The sequence below is a fragment of the Saimiri boliviensis genome, chromosome 14 (genome assembly GCF_048565385.1).
Source record: "Saimiri boliviensis isolate mSaiBol1 chromosome 14, mSaiBol1.pri, whole genome shotgun sequence".
Lineage (NCBI taxonomy): Eukaryota > Metazoa > Chordata > Mammalia > Primates > Cebidae > Saimiri > Saimiri boliviensis.
In genome coordinates this window covers 9,740,058-9,753,051 of record NC_133462.1, presented here as the reverse complement: position 1 = coordinate 9,753,051, position 12,994 = coordinate 9,740,058, and positions in this window count along the sequence as shown.

The following is a 12,994-nucleotide window of genomic DNA, read 5'->3' as shown; positions in this document are numbered from 1 at the left end:
GGGCGCTGGACGGGCGCCCCGGCAGGCAATCTGTCTCGTCCAGGCCCCCAGTCCCCGGATCCGGCCAGGCGCCCGGCAAAGCCGGGAGTCGCCGAGGAGGGCAGGGCGAGGGCGGCTTGTGGACTTTCACACTTCTCCCGTCTTCCGGCCAGTCTGGCGAGAAGGCCCCTTGCTGTGGCAGCGGCCAATTATGGCGGACCTGCGGGTCTCAGCTGGCACGTCACTTCGGACTAGTGGGGTTTTAGCCTTTTAACATTCAAGGATTAGAGCGCCCTCTTTACCCACTAGCAGGGCAATAGCTGGTGCTGAAGACAGTAGTGGCTGCTTGGCAAGCCTGGATCTCCAAGTGACTCCAGATGACCCCCTCAGCAATTCCTGATGAACAGAACTGAAGCCAATATTAAAGCAAGTCAACCAGAAGTTCTTCTCTGGTCTAAACAAGACAGCAAAAGGACAGACAATCTTGTGGAATGTGGCATCGTTCTCCTTCTGCAGCTCTAACACTTGTGCTAAGATCTTTGCAAACCACACACAAGAATTGCTCGTCATCCTGCCAGTAGAAAAAGATGCTGCTCACAGAACCAGATTTCCTGTGCTAGATTGTCACTCATGGGCTTCAGAGTAGGAGACTGGAGACCAAGGTGGCCGGATTCCAGTTGGGCCTGACGTCTCCCTGTTGAAAGGGCTCCTTGTGGAATGCACAGCACATGGCTCCTGTGGTGGATGTGAGAGTGGTACAGCAAGTGATGCAGGCCTTCCAGGGACCGTGGCCACAGAAGATGCTCCCACCACCCCCTGCGTACGCCAGACAAACACTACAGGCCACCGCTCCCAGCAGGTTCCCAGTCATGGGCCCCATTGTCGTGACTTCTGTCCAAGGTGTGCTCTGAAATCTTCGTAAACACCTGTGACTTTTTGACAGGTTGAGGACGTGGTCAGGAATGGGAAAAGGATTCAAGATGCGAAGAGGGAGGGATTCAGAATGAAGAGGGAACATCTGCCACAGATGCTGGCCCTGTGTCTTACCTGGGATTCTCTTGTCTCCTGCAGCATAAAGGGTTTAGCCTGGGAGGAGGTGGTTAGAACTCTGGGAGAGAAAAAAGAAGGAAAGAATAGTTTTACCCGTGCTGAAGTTAAACCTTCACCTAGATAGGCAAAAAAACACACGTTGCTATTTTGTGCCTCCCTTCCTAGAGTTTTAGACAAAGGTTTGGCTAAGTAATTGGTGTTGACCCCATGTTAAGTCTGTACTTGGGGAGAGTTTTACCAGGGCACTCACTCCTATCTGGAGTCTGTGTGACTCCCTCCCCATCATCCTCCTCACCTCTTTCAGGCAGGGTGGGGATAGCAGCAGGAGGAGATGGCAACTCCTGCAAGGACCACAGGACAGCCCCTCTGTGGGGATGTGTGGTGCCCCATCTGCCGCCCTTCTGAAGAATGCACTGCCTTCACGTTCCTTTACTGTGTTAAGAGTCCATCCAGACTGTTCTGTTCATAAATAGTTTCTTTTTCCCACAGGCAATGAGGAAATGATTCCTTTCCTGACTAGTTCTGTCTAGTGCCTGGGAATCTTGAGTCAGTTTCTCAGTAAGTCAGTGACTAAGAAAATCTCCCCACTCTGAGCCTCCCAGTTCATGTTGCTTAGGGAACCTGATATTTTCTTGAAATCTGCTTACATATGGGCAGCCCAACAGCAGAGCTAATGGTGGCAACCAAAGTGAACAAAGAAGTATAGTTGTGCCAGCTTCCTAGTTGACCACGCGGACAAGTCAGCAGGATCAGGACGTGAGGGAGAATAAATGTGACAGTCATGTGACTTTTGCAATAATATTCCAGATTTTTAAACCCAGAAATTTTGCTAAAATTTTGGTGAAACCCTAAACCTTTTCGTGGCCTACACTGGCACTGTCTGTACCATCATACAGCTATCTCACATTAAAGCGATTTTGCTTGGGAAAAAAAAAAAAAAGAACAGTAGATCTACCATTTTATCCAGCGACCCAATCCTGAATATCTACCCAGAGGAAACAAAGTCATTATAAGAACAAGATACCTAAACACATGTTTATGGCAGCACAATTTACAATTTCAAAAATAAGAAACCAGCTCAAATTCCCATCAATCAACAAGTGGAAAAAGAAAATGTGGCATATGTAAATATCATGGAATTCTACTCAGCCATAAAAAGGACCAAAATAATGGCATTCACAGTAACCTGGACAGAATTGGAGACCATTATTCTAACTGAAATAACTCAGGAAAGAAAAACCAAACGTGGTATGTTCCCAATCATAACTGGGAGCTAAGCTCTGAGGACACAAATAGGTAAAAATGATAGAAGGGACTTTGGGAACCCAGGAGAACAGATGGGAAGAGAAGTGGTATAAAAGACTACACATTGGGTACAGTGTACACTGCTCCAGTGATGGGTGCATCAGAATCTAAGAAATCACCACTAAAGAATATATACATATATCCAAATACCACCTGTTCCCCAAAAACTAATTGAACTAAAAAAAAAAAAAAACACACCTACATATTACACTGTCTGGGTAGAAATACAAAAATAATATATTCTGATTGTTTAAAAAAAATGAAAACATTTAAGCTACACATTACACTGGGTAGAAATACTAAAAAAAAAAATACATTGATTGTAAAAAAATGTGAAAACATTTTACTGACTGACATGTAAATATTAATGAAGAAATTGAACACCTTAAAAATTGAAAATACAGAATAAGTGATTCTCATCACAATACACATTTTTTGACTGACGTCCTGTCTTTTAAGGCAACATAAAAGCAGCTGATGGCCATTACCTTCTGTGAATTAATACAGGAACAGAACACAACATACACGACTTCTCATAAGTGGGAATTGAACATTTTTTACTCATGGACATAAAGATAGCAGTAATAGACACTAGCGATGGAATAGGGAGGGAGGGGAGAAAAGGTTGAAAAAGTCACTGTTGGATACTATGCACACTCTCTCGGTGATGGTATCATTTGCATCCCAAACCTCAGCATGACACTACATGCCCATGTAACCAAACTGCACATGTACAGTTGAAATTATAAAAGTAAACCTTCATCAATGTTTAACCCCAAACAAAAGGGCAGAATATGTTAATTTTAGATGTACCGATATGCCACAGGTGTTATACTATCCTGATTGACCCTGTGAAGGTTCGAATACAATAAAACTCAATGCTCTACACGATGCTTGTGCCTTCTGCAACAGAAAGGAAAGTAAACCATGCCATAAAAGCAGGAGGCACTATAGACTCCAATGAAAAAGAAAATGTGTTCTCTTGGGTCCTGCTCCAGAGTCACGTTGTATCAAGGGCTGTGGGATTATCCACTGAGTGAAAAGTAACTTTTAATGACTTCCAAGATTCTGATGTTTACTTTCTGATGAAGTTCAACTTGGGAAAACATACATTCTCAAAAGCTCATTTTGCACTCCTCATTAATAAACGTAGTAATTTATCAGGAATCCCGTTTTGCCTTTGGGAGAGTGATTTGTTGCTGCTCTGGGTGCATCAAAATGATGGACAGTAAACAAGGTCATTGAAGCTGGTGACACAGTGATCCATGTCCACTGGGAGGAGAATTCCTGCCATCTGTCCCTGATATACACTTACTGTGTGTCACACCCAGCCTTTCCAAGAGGCCTCACTGTCGTGGGAAGACCAACTGCCTTTAGTTAGGATTCTGCAACCCCTCAGCCTCGGCAAGGAGAGGAAGGTATAAAGACCTTTTCAACATTCTCATTCCTCATTCTGTGCTTTTTCACACTGATTTCAGTTTTTTCTTTCAGAGGCATGTTTCTAACTTCGTTTCTGTTATAATATGCCTCTATTTTTCATTCCTCTTTGTATTGACATGTATTCTTTTTCTTCCATCTGTTTTCACTTTCTTCAGTCTTCCATTTCTATACTTATTTAGTATCTCTTATGGATCTATTGATGGATGAAGTGTTTTCATTGAAGTGCTTGCATATTTTCTCCTTTAATCTACTATCTTGGTTAATCATACATATGAATTTTATAATGCTGACATTACATTTTTGAATAATTCTTTGGTCGCCATTTGAATATTTTTACATAGCCTGAAATTTACTTTCTTGCTGATTTTCTCTGGATTGTTTTTCACTGGATGGATTAGTGAAATAGTCTTGACAACTTACTTTTCATGCAATGTTTATTACACTTTGCTATCAAGTTTGTGCTATCCTTGCAGTGTGACTAACAGAACGTTCTTTTCTCTATCCATAGAAATAATTTACACATATATTTTCTATCAGGAGTATTTGGCATACTTCACCCCTTTAGCATTCTCTGAGATACCTTATTGGTACAACTTTCGCCACTATTCAACTTCACTTCGGGAAGCTTACACATTTATGACTCTCTCCAGCTGTAGTATTATTTATGGTAAGTTAACTCTTCTAGGAATTTGCCAATATCTTCTAAATTTCCAAATTTATTTGTAAAAATATTCCTAAGTTTTGTAGAGGTTTGTTAATTTTATACTTCTTAGCAAGAAGCTGAATTTTGACATTTTTTCCCCTTTGGGTAGTTTGATGTTATTCTGCCTTTACTTCTATGAACCCCCTCTCTTATTTTAGGATTCCCTTTAGTATCCCTTTCCAAATGTCATTCTTTTCTTTTCACTTTGTGGTTACTAAGAATTGGTTTAGTGTTAAAAATATTGAGAAATTGGGCCTTTATTTATTTATTCATTCATTATTTATATTTTGCTATCATTGTCTTTAAATAATTGTTCTGTTACATTAAACTTTTGAAATTTTTTGACACTTGGCTTTAATGTTTGTTGTTTACACCTACATTTGGTCCACATGTGCCTGAAAAGGGAAGGTGGCTATTTCACAGTCCCTAAGTGTGTTGATTTTTACAGCAGTAGATGAACAGTATGAAATGTGATCACATTTTTAATATCACAACTCACATTTCTTTTTGTCCATTGGTTCTGTTAATTTCTAAGAGACTTTGATTAAAATCTTCCCCGTCAGTGGCTTATTTTCTTATTTCTTCTTCTAATTCTCTGTTCTCATATATTTTGATGCTATGTGTATTTACATACACAAATTAAAAGCTTTCATTGCTATTGAAATGGCCTTGTTTATAACCAGTAATTCTGTTGCCTTAACACTTGTCTTATGCTACTAGATGTGCACTAGATTTCTGTTAGTTAGTTAGATTTCATAGAGCTTCATCTTCTTTAGATTATTTTGAACCATTCTGTGTCTTTTTTAAAAATGGGAATCAAGACACGTTTGTCTTGCCGTCTACTTTTTTGGATAGTCATGTGGTCACTCCAGCTTCCTTTTGATTAACATTTTCAGAGTATATCTTCTTATATCCTTTCACTTTTGACCTACCTGTGTTTTCTCTATTTACAATAGGAATCTGTAAGACAGTGCATACCTGTGATATAATCTCTTTCAGTCTCATTCTCTGCCATTGCTTAGTGTGTTTAGACTATTTTCTGTTACAAATGTTTTTCTCACCTTTATTGACATGTTACTGATAAATGGAACGCTATATTTTAAGTATAAAATATATGACTTGATAAACTGATATATCATAAAATCATTACCACAATCATTCTAATTCACAAATGCATCATCTGACATAGTTCCTGTGTGGTGTGGGGGGGGATGCAAGAGCACTTAAGTTCTCCTTTGTTAGCAAATTTTAAATATACAGCACAGTATTACTAACTGAGCTGACTATATTTTACTGAGATTTCAAGAACTAATTCATCTTATAACTGAACATTTGTATGCTTTGATAATATCTCCTCATTTTTCCCATTCCTCAGCCCTGGGCAACCAGCTTTCTACTCTGTTGCTCTGAGTTAGACATTTCTAGATTCCACAAATAAGTGAGAGCAGAGATTTTTTGCTTTTCCTTGCCTGGCTTCTTTTACTTAATATCATGCGCTCCAGCTTCATCTATGTTGTCACAAATTGCAGAGTTTCTTTTTGTGGCCTAAGAATATGTAATAACATGTATATGTATGTGCGTATGTGAAATATTTGGTTGTGTTTAATATATATATATTATATTGTGCTCATATTATATGGTGTGTGTAATACCCTATACACATCAAATATAAAACATATAATGTATGTTATAGATGTATACAATTATATATTACATAATCATATATATATTATGCACATATATGACATTATATATTCTTAGTGTTGCATAATATATATATTGAACAAACATATACACAGTTCTTACTGGAGTGGAAAAAAGTGAGTGGCCAAACAGCTTCTAGGTGAACTGTCACACCACCTAGTAAACATAAATTACATTTCAAAAACAAGTGTGTGGTCAACAATTGTCAATTATATTAAGCATCAAAACTGCAAACAATTCAAATTAATAAAACCTAATTACTAACTTGCTAAAAGGCACAACATGAATAGATAGAAGAATGAAGGTCTCACATTTTAAGTGTTCAATGAATGCTTTGAATTTTTCTTCCTCTCAGTAGATGATGAGAATATCATTGCTGTGCTAGAGTTGGATGATAGAGTACAAAATTGTGTTCAACGGAAAAAAAGATAACTATGGAGAGAAAATAACTTGGTAAATTCGGGATACCCTTATGGACTTTATCAGAATAAAGAGAGGAATGTGCAGATTTCACTAGATGTCTCTTTAGAAAAGAAGAATGGTTTGAGATGATGGAAACATCTGGATGAGTGGAAGAATAAGCCACTGAGAGAATGATACAGTATAGAACTCTACTCTCCAATAAGCATAACCTTATGACTTAAAAAGTCAACTTTAATGAATCTCATGTCATTTCCATTCTAACTGTGTATTTTGAACCTACTGATTCTGTCTCCACAACAAGTATCCAAAAACGTTCAGACCAAAATGTGGATTTTAAACATTGTATTTAGTAAGATACATAAAATATTTATCAGATTGGATTTAGCAACCATGGAATGAGTACCCCTGAGTCCACATATTTTGTGTTATGTGATTGTCATGTGCTTGTGGGATACTTGGCAGCACCCCTGGCTTCTACCCACTGCATATGTGTTTAAAATGATCCGTGTCTTGGAAGGGCTGTGTATCATGCCAAAACTATAAAAAAGAGGTTTACATATACATCCTGCTCTTCATGTGTTAGAGGCATAATGTTCTTTAAAAGGGTTAGAATATTCAAACCTGTTGATACAGAATGCAGTCTGATAGTCTGAAGAAAAAATGCCATAAATTCTCATTTATCTTGGATACATGCCAGCATGTCCTCTTGGGTAATATATTTAGTGCTGGGCGTTAGCCTTTCAATTGCACCTTCTTCATAAGATTTACTTCTGTATTCCAAGGTTCTCAAGAATCTCCAGAGAATCAGCGTCTGGATGTGCCTTTTCTGAGGCTGAAATACAGAGGAGTTGGACATTTTCACACCCTCTCTTCATACTGATGTGTTCATGATTACATTCTTCCACAGACTGCATTATTTATTATATTAAGATACATTCTCTTTAGTCTTCAGTAAGCAGTAGCTTCCCTAAAGAGAATATCTAGACTTCATGAAAATACTATTTCTACCTGACAAAATTTTGGCGTTTTTCCTCATAGCTCAGATTGGTGTTGGTGTTGTGGGGAACTCCCTGCCCTTTGTGTTTTATGTGTACATATTTTTCATTCACTCTCACTTGAGGAAGCCAATCCATTTGATTTTTATGCACCTCGCATTGGTTAATGTTTTCAATATCATGTTTACGTTGATCCCGGACGTCACGACATCCTTAGGAGTGAGACATTTTTTGAATGATGTTGGCTGTAAAGCAGTTTTGTATATATGCAGAGTTTCCCGGGGTCTTTCCATCTGCACCACTGCTCTCCTGAGTACATTTCAAGCCATCACCATCAGCCCCAGTCGTTCTAAATGGGCCTGGCTTAAATGTAAACTCTCTACCTGCATTTTCCCTTCTTTCCTTTTCTTCTGGGTCATCAACATGCTGATCTACATCAAAATTATTGAAAGTGTAGAAGCCAGAAACAATTTCACTCGTGTAGGTCCTGGGTATTCTCAAGTCTACTGTCACACTGGGCATATTGCACTCCACCCTTCAGCGTTAAATACAGCCGTCATACTGGCTCGGGATCTCCTGTTTGTGTTCCTCATGGTCGGGACCAGCATCTACATGGTGAGCCTCCTCCACAGACACCACAGGAGGTCCCAGCATCTGCACAGCCCCAGCCTCTCTGCCCAGCCATCTCCTGAACACAGAGCCACACACACCATCCTTCTGCTGGTGGCTTGCTTTGCATTCTTTTATTGCTTAAATGCCTTCATGACCTTCTATTCGTATTATATGACTGAGAAAAACCTGAGACTGCAGATGATTACTGAAGTTATTTCCTCATGCTACCCAACTATCTGCCCGTTTCTCCTGGTGAAAAATAATAAAATAATTTCTCAATATATTTCTTTACCTCTAAGATGGAAATTATTATTTCTCAAAGAGCATTCAATCGCAATTTGATGCCTCACACTTCTGCAACAGAAGAGTCTCAATAATAAGGTATATGAAGAAGAAAAAAATCCATCAGTTATTGGGCAATTGGAATGTGACTGCCTTTAATTGACACACTTCATACATTTTTAAAAGAGATGATAAACTCTTACTATGAATAATCATACATAAGTATCGTATAAACAATTTTCACACTGATTGTATGTTCAAGTTATTATTTGGATTTTCTTTTTTCAGGCACAACTCTATTTTTTTTTCTGTTTTGTTTTTAAATCAGTAAACAAACTGGGTCCTAACAGCTGCAGCGATCTAAGCAACAGCAAGTTTGTGCATTCCTTTTTTGTATTTGTTTAAATGTGTTTCAGTTATCACACTGCTAGCTCATTTGCAGGAAATTCTGCAGCATACTTACCAATTGTAGTAAAGTTTCCTCCATCCCAGGGGAAAAAAAAAAACAACCTACTCTAGAAGATAATTTTCACTGAAATATAACCAAACTTCTTTATGTGGATTGTGACAAGATTACAAATGATATGAAAAAGAACATTTTAAAATGCGGCCCTCAACTTTAAGAAATGGTTTGCCTATACAAATTTTGGTAATTTTTTAAAGATAATATATTGTGCCCTCATATGGTCCTCAGAATTAAAGTGTAATGAACAGGAAGAAAAAGGGAAACAATGTGACTGAGTACCAAGGCAGAACATCTTGCCAGAAGTAATTAATGAAGGAAGAGTATATAATGAACATCAAGGGCAAAATTTCAGAGGGCTAACAAGGTAAGAGTCTATATTTTTCACGGTCACAGGCAAAGTGGATTTTGCAATTACCATTGCGTTAAATGCACTAAATAAATCTCCTAAAATTGATACCATAGGGCACCATCTTAAGGTTTCCAGGCTGCAACTGTGCATTATTTTTAAATGGTTTTCTTAAAATGTGGCACATATGCACCATGGAATACTGTGCAGCCAATAAAAAGGGATAAGTTTGTTTCTTTTGCAGGGACATAGATGAAGCTGGAAACCATCATTCTCAGCAAAATAACACAAGAACAGAAAACCAAATACCACGTGGTATCACTCATAACCGGAAGTTGAACAATGAAAACACATGGACACAGAGAGGGGAACATCAAACACTGTGGCCTGTTGGGGGCTGAGGGACTAGGGGAGGGAGAGCATTAAAAGAAATACCTAATGTAGATGACGGAGTGATGGATGCAGCAAACCACCATGGCACATGTAACAAACTTGCAAGTTCTGTGCATGTACCCATAACTAAAAATATAAGAGTAAAATTTTTTAAATAAATAGAAAACTTGATACCAAAAAATTAAACATAAATAAATAAATAGAATGGTTTTCTTAAATTTATTTTTTAAAGACATAACACAAGGGAGGTGTTAAAACTGGTGTAATAGCTCCGTAGAATAAGTATTCCAGATTTTGGGATGAATGAGGAGGGAGATATTCAGAGCCCTTCACCAGACTCCCCGAAACTTGAGCACAGTAGATTCATATGTGCTTTGTGGATGTGGGTAGTCAATGACACCAGCTTGACGGATCTTTCTTTCTGCACCAAACACCACTGAGTTACCTGGTCCCTTTGGCTGATGCAGAACCATTAGGCGAGGAACACTGGCATCATCCAGGGTAATGTTCTTCAAGCCATTGAACAACCCAACAGGTCGAGGAGCTGCCGCAGCCTTTAAAAAAGGCAAACGCAGGGCCGGGCGCGGTGGCTCACACCTGTAATCCCAGCACATTGGGAGGCCGTGGCGGGTGGATCACGAGGTCAAGAGATCGAGACCATCCTGGTCAACATGGTGAAACCCCGTCTCTACTAAAAAAAATACAAAAAACTAGCTGGGCATGGTGGCGCGTGCCTGTAATCCCAGCTACTCAGGAGGCTGAGGCAGGTGAATTGCCTGAACCCAGGAAGCGGAGGTTGCCGTGAGCCGAGATCACGCCATTGCGCTCCAGCCTGGGTAACAAGAGTGAAAGAGCTAGAGGAGCAAAATAAAAATAAAAATAAAAAAAAACTCAAAAGCTAGCAGAAGACAAGAAATAACTAAGATCACAGCAGAATTGAAGGAGATAGAGACACATAAAACCCTTCAAAAAATCAACAAATCCAGGAGCTGGTTTTTTGAAAAGATCAACAAAATAGATAGACTGCTGGCCAGACTAATAAAAAAGAAAAGAAAGAAGAATCAAATAGACACAATAAAAAATGATAAAGGGGACATCACCACCCATTCTACAGAAATACAAACTACAATCAACGATTACTACAAACAACTCTATGCACACAAACCAGTAAATCTGGAAGAAATGGATAAATTCCTGGACACTTGCGCTCTCCCAAAACTAAATCAGGAAGAAGTTGAAACCCTGAATAAACCAATAACAAGGGCTGAAGTGGAGGCAGCAATTGATAGCCTACCAACTAAAAAAGCCCAGGTCCAAACGGGTTTACAGCCGAATTCTACCAGACGTACAAAGAGGAGCTGGTACCATTACTTCTGAAACTATTCCAAACAATCCAAAAAGAGAGAGTCCTCCCCAGCTCATTTTAGGAAACCAACATCATCCTAATATCAAAACTGAGCAGAGACACAACTAAAAAAGAAAACTTCAGGCCAGTATCCACGATGAACATCAACACAAAAACCTTTAATAAAATACTGGCAAACAAAATGCAACAGCAAATCAAAAAGCTTACTCATCATGATCAAGTAGGCTTCATCCCAGGGATGCAAGGCTGGTTCAACATAAGCAAGTCTATCAATGTAATCCATCACATAAACAGAACCAAAAACAAAAACCACATGATTATCTCAATAGATGCAGAGAAGGCCTTCGACAGAATTCAACAGCCCTTTATGCTAAAAACTCTCAATAAACTAGGTATTGATGGAACATACCACAAAATAATAAAGGCTATTTATGACAAACCCATAGTCAATATCATACTGAATGGGCAAAAACTGGAAGCATTCCCTTTGAAAACTGGCACAAGACAAGGATGCCCTCTCTCACCACTCCTGTTCAATATAGTACTGGAAGTTCTAGCTAGAGCAATCGGGCAAGAAAAAGAAATAAAGGGTATTCAATTAGGAAAAGAGGCAGGCAAATTGTCTCTATTTGCAGATGACATGATTGTATATTTAGAAGATATACAATAGCACAAGGCTCACACATCTCATAGTAAAACCCTGTCTCTTTTTATAAGCAGGACACAGTTGGAAACATTGGCTATATTACCAAATGTCATGTTAAGAATGTGAATAAAATGTCTGACTTTAAGAGTTCCCATACTTTTTCTTTTTTTTTGCATTTTAGGTTTTGGGGGTACATGCAAGATTGTTGCATAGGTACACACACAGAGTTCCCATACTTAGAGTGAGTGGTAAGAGCTGTCACTTCTTGGCAGACCCAAGAAACTTACAACTGTAAATATGTAGAGTTTGCTTTGCTTTGGCTACAAAGCCTCATGAGGTTTTAAAATCTGAGATTTGTATATAATCAATATAGCGAGAAAATTTATTTATTTATTTATTTATTTATTTATTTATTTATTTATTTATTTTTGAGAAGGAGTCTCACTCTGTCACCCAGGCTGGAGTGCAGTGGTGCGATCTCGGCTCACTGCACCCTCCACCTCCCAGGTTCAAGCAATTCTCTTGCCTCAGCCACCTTGGTAGCCAGGACTACAGGCATGTGCCACCACAGCTGGCTAACTTTTTGTATTTGTAGTAAAGACAGGGTTTCACCATGTTACAAGATGGTCTCAATCTCCTGACCTCGCGATCCACCCACCTCGGCCTCCCAAAGTGCTGGGATTACAGGCGTGAACCACCATCCCCAGTGAAACATTACATTTCTAAATAAAAACTGTAACATGCCTGTTATTAGGGTGTGGCCCTGTGCACTGTTTCCATGTTCTTGTTATCTGTCTGTAGACTAAACTAGATCCTAAATTCTCCTAATTTCCCCCAATATTTGGCTACAATTTCTCCAACTTGAAACGAAAGTCACTCTGTTTTGTTTTGTTTTGTTTTTTTTTGAGACGGTGTCTCGCTCTGTCACCCATGCTGGAGTGCAGCCTCATAATCTCAGTTCACTACAACCTCTGCCTCCCAGGTTCAAGCAATTCTCCTACCTCAGCCTCCCGAGTAGCTGAGATTACAGATACCTGCCATCATGCCCAGCTAATTTTTGTATTTTTTAAAATATATATTTTAATACGTTTTAGGTTTAGGGGTACATGTGAAGAACATGCAAGATTGTTGCATAGGTACATACATGGCAATGTGGTTTGCTGCCTTCCTCCCCATCACCTATATCTAGTAGAGATGGTGTTTCACCATGTTGGCCAGGCTGGTCTTGAACTCCTGATCTCAGGTGATCCGCCCACCTCAGCCTCCCAAAGGGCTGGGATTACA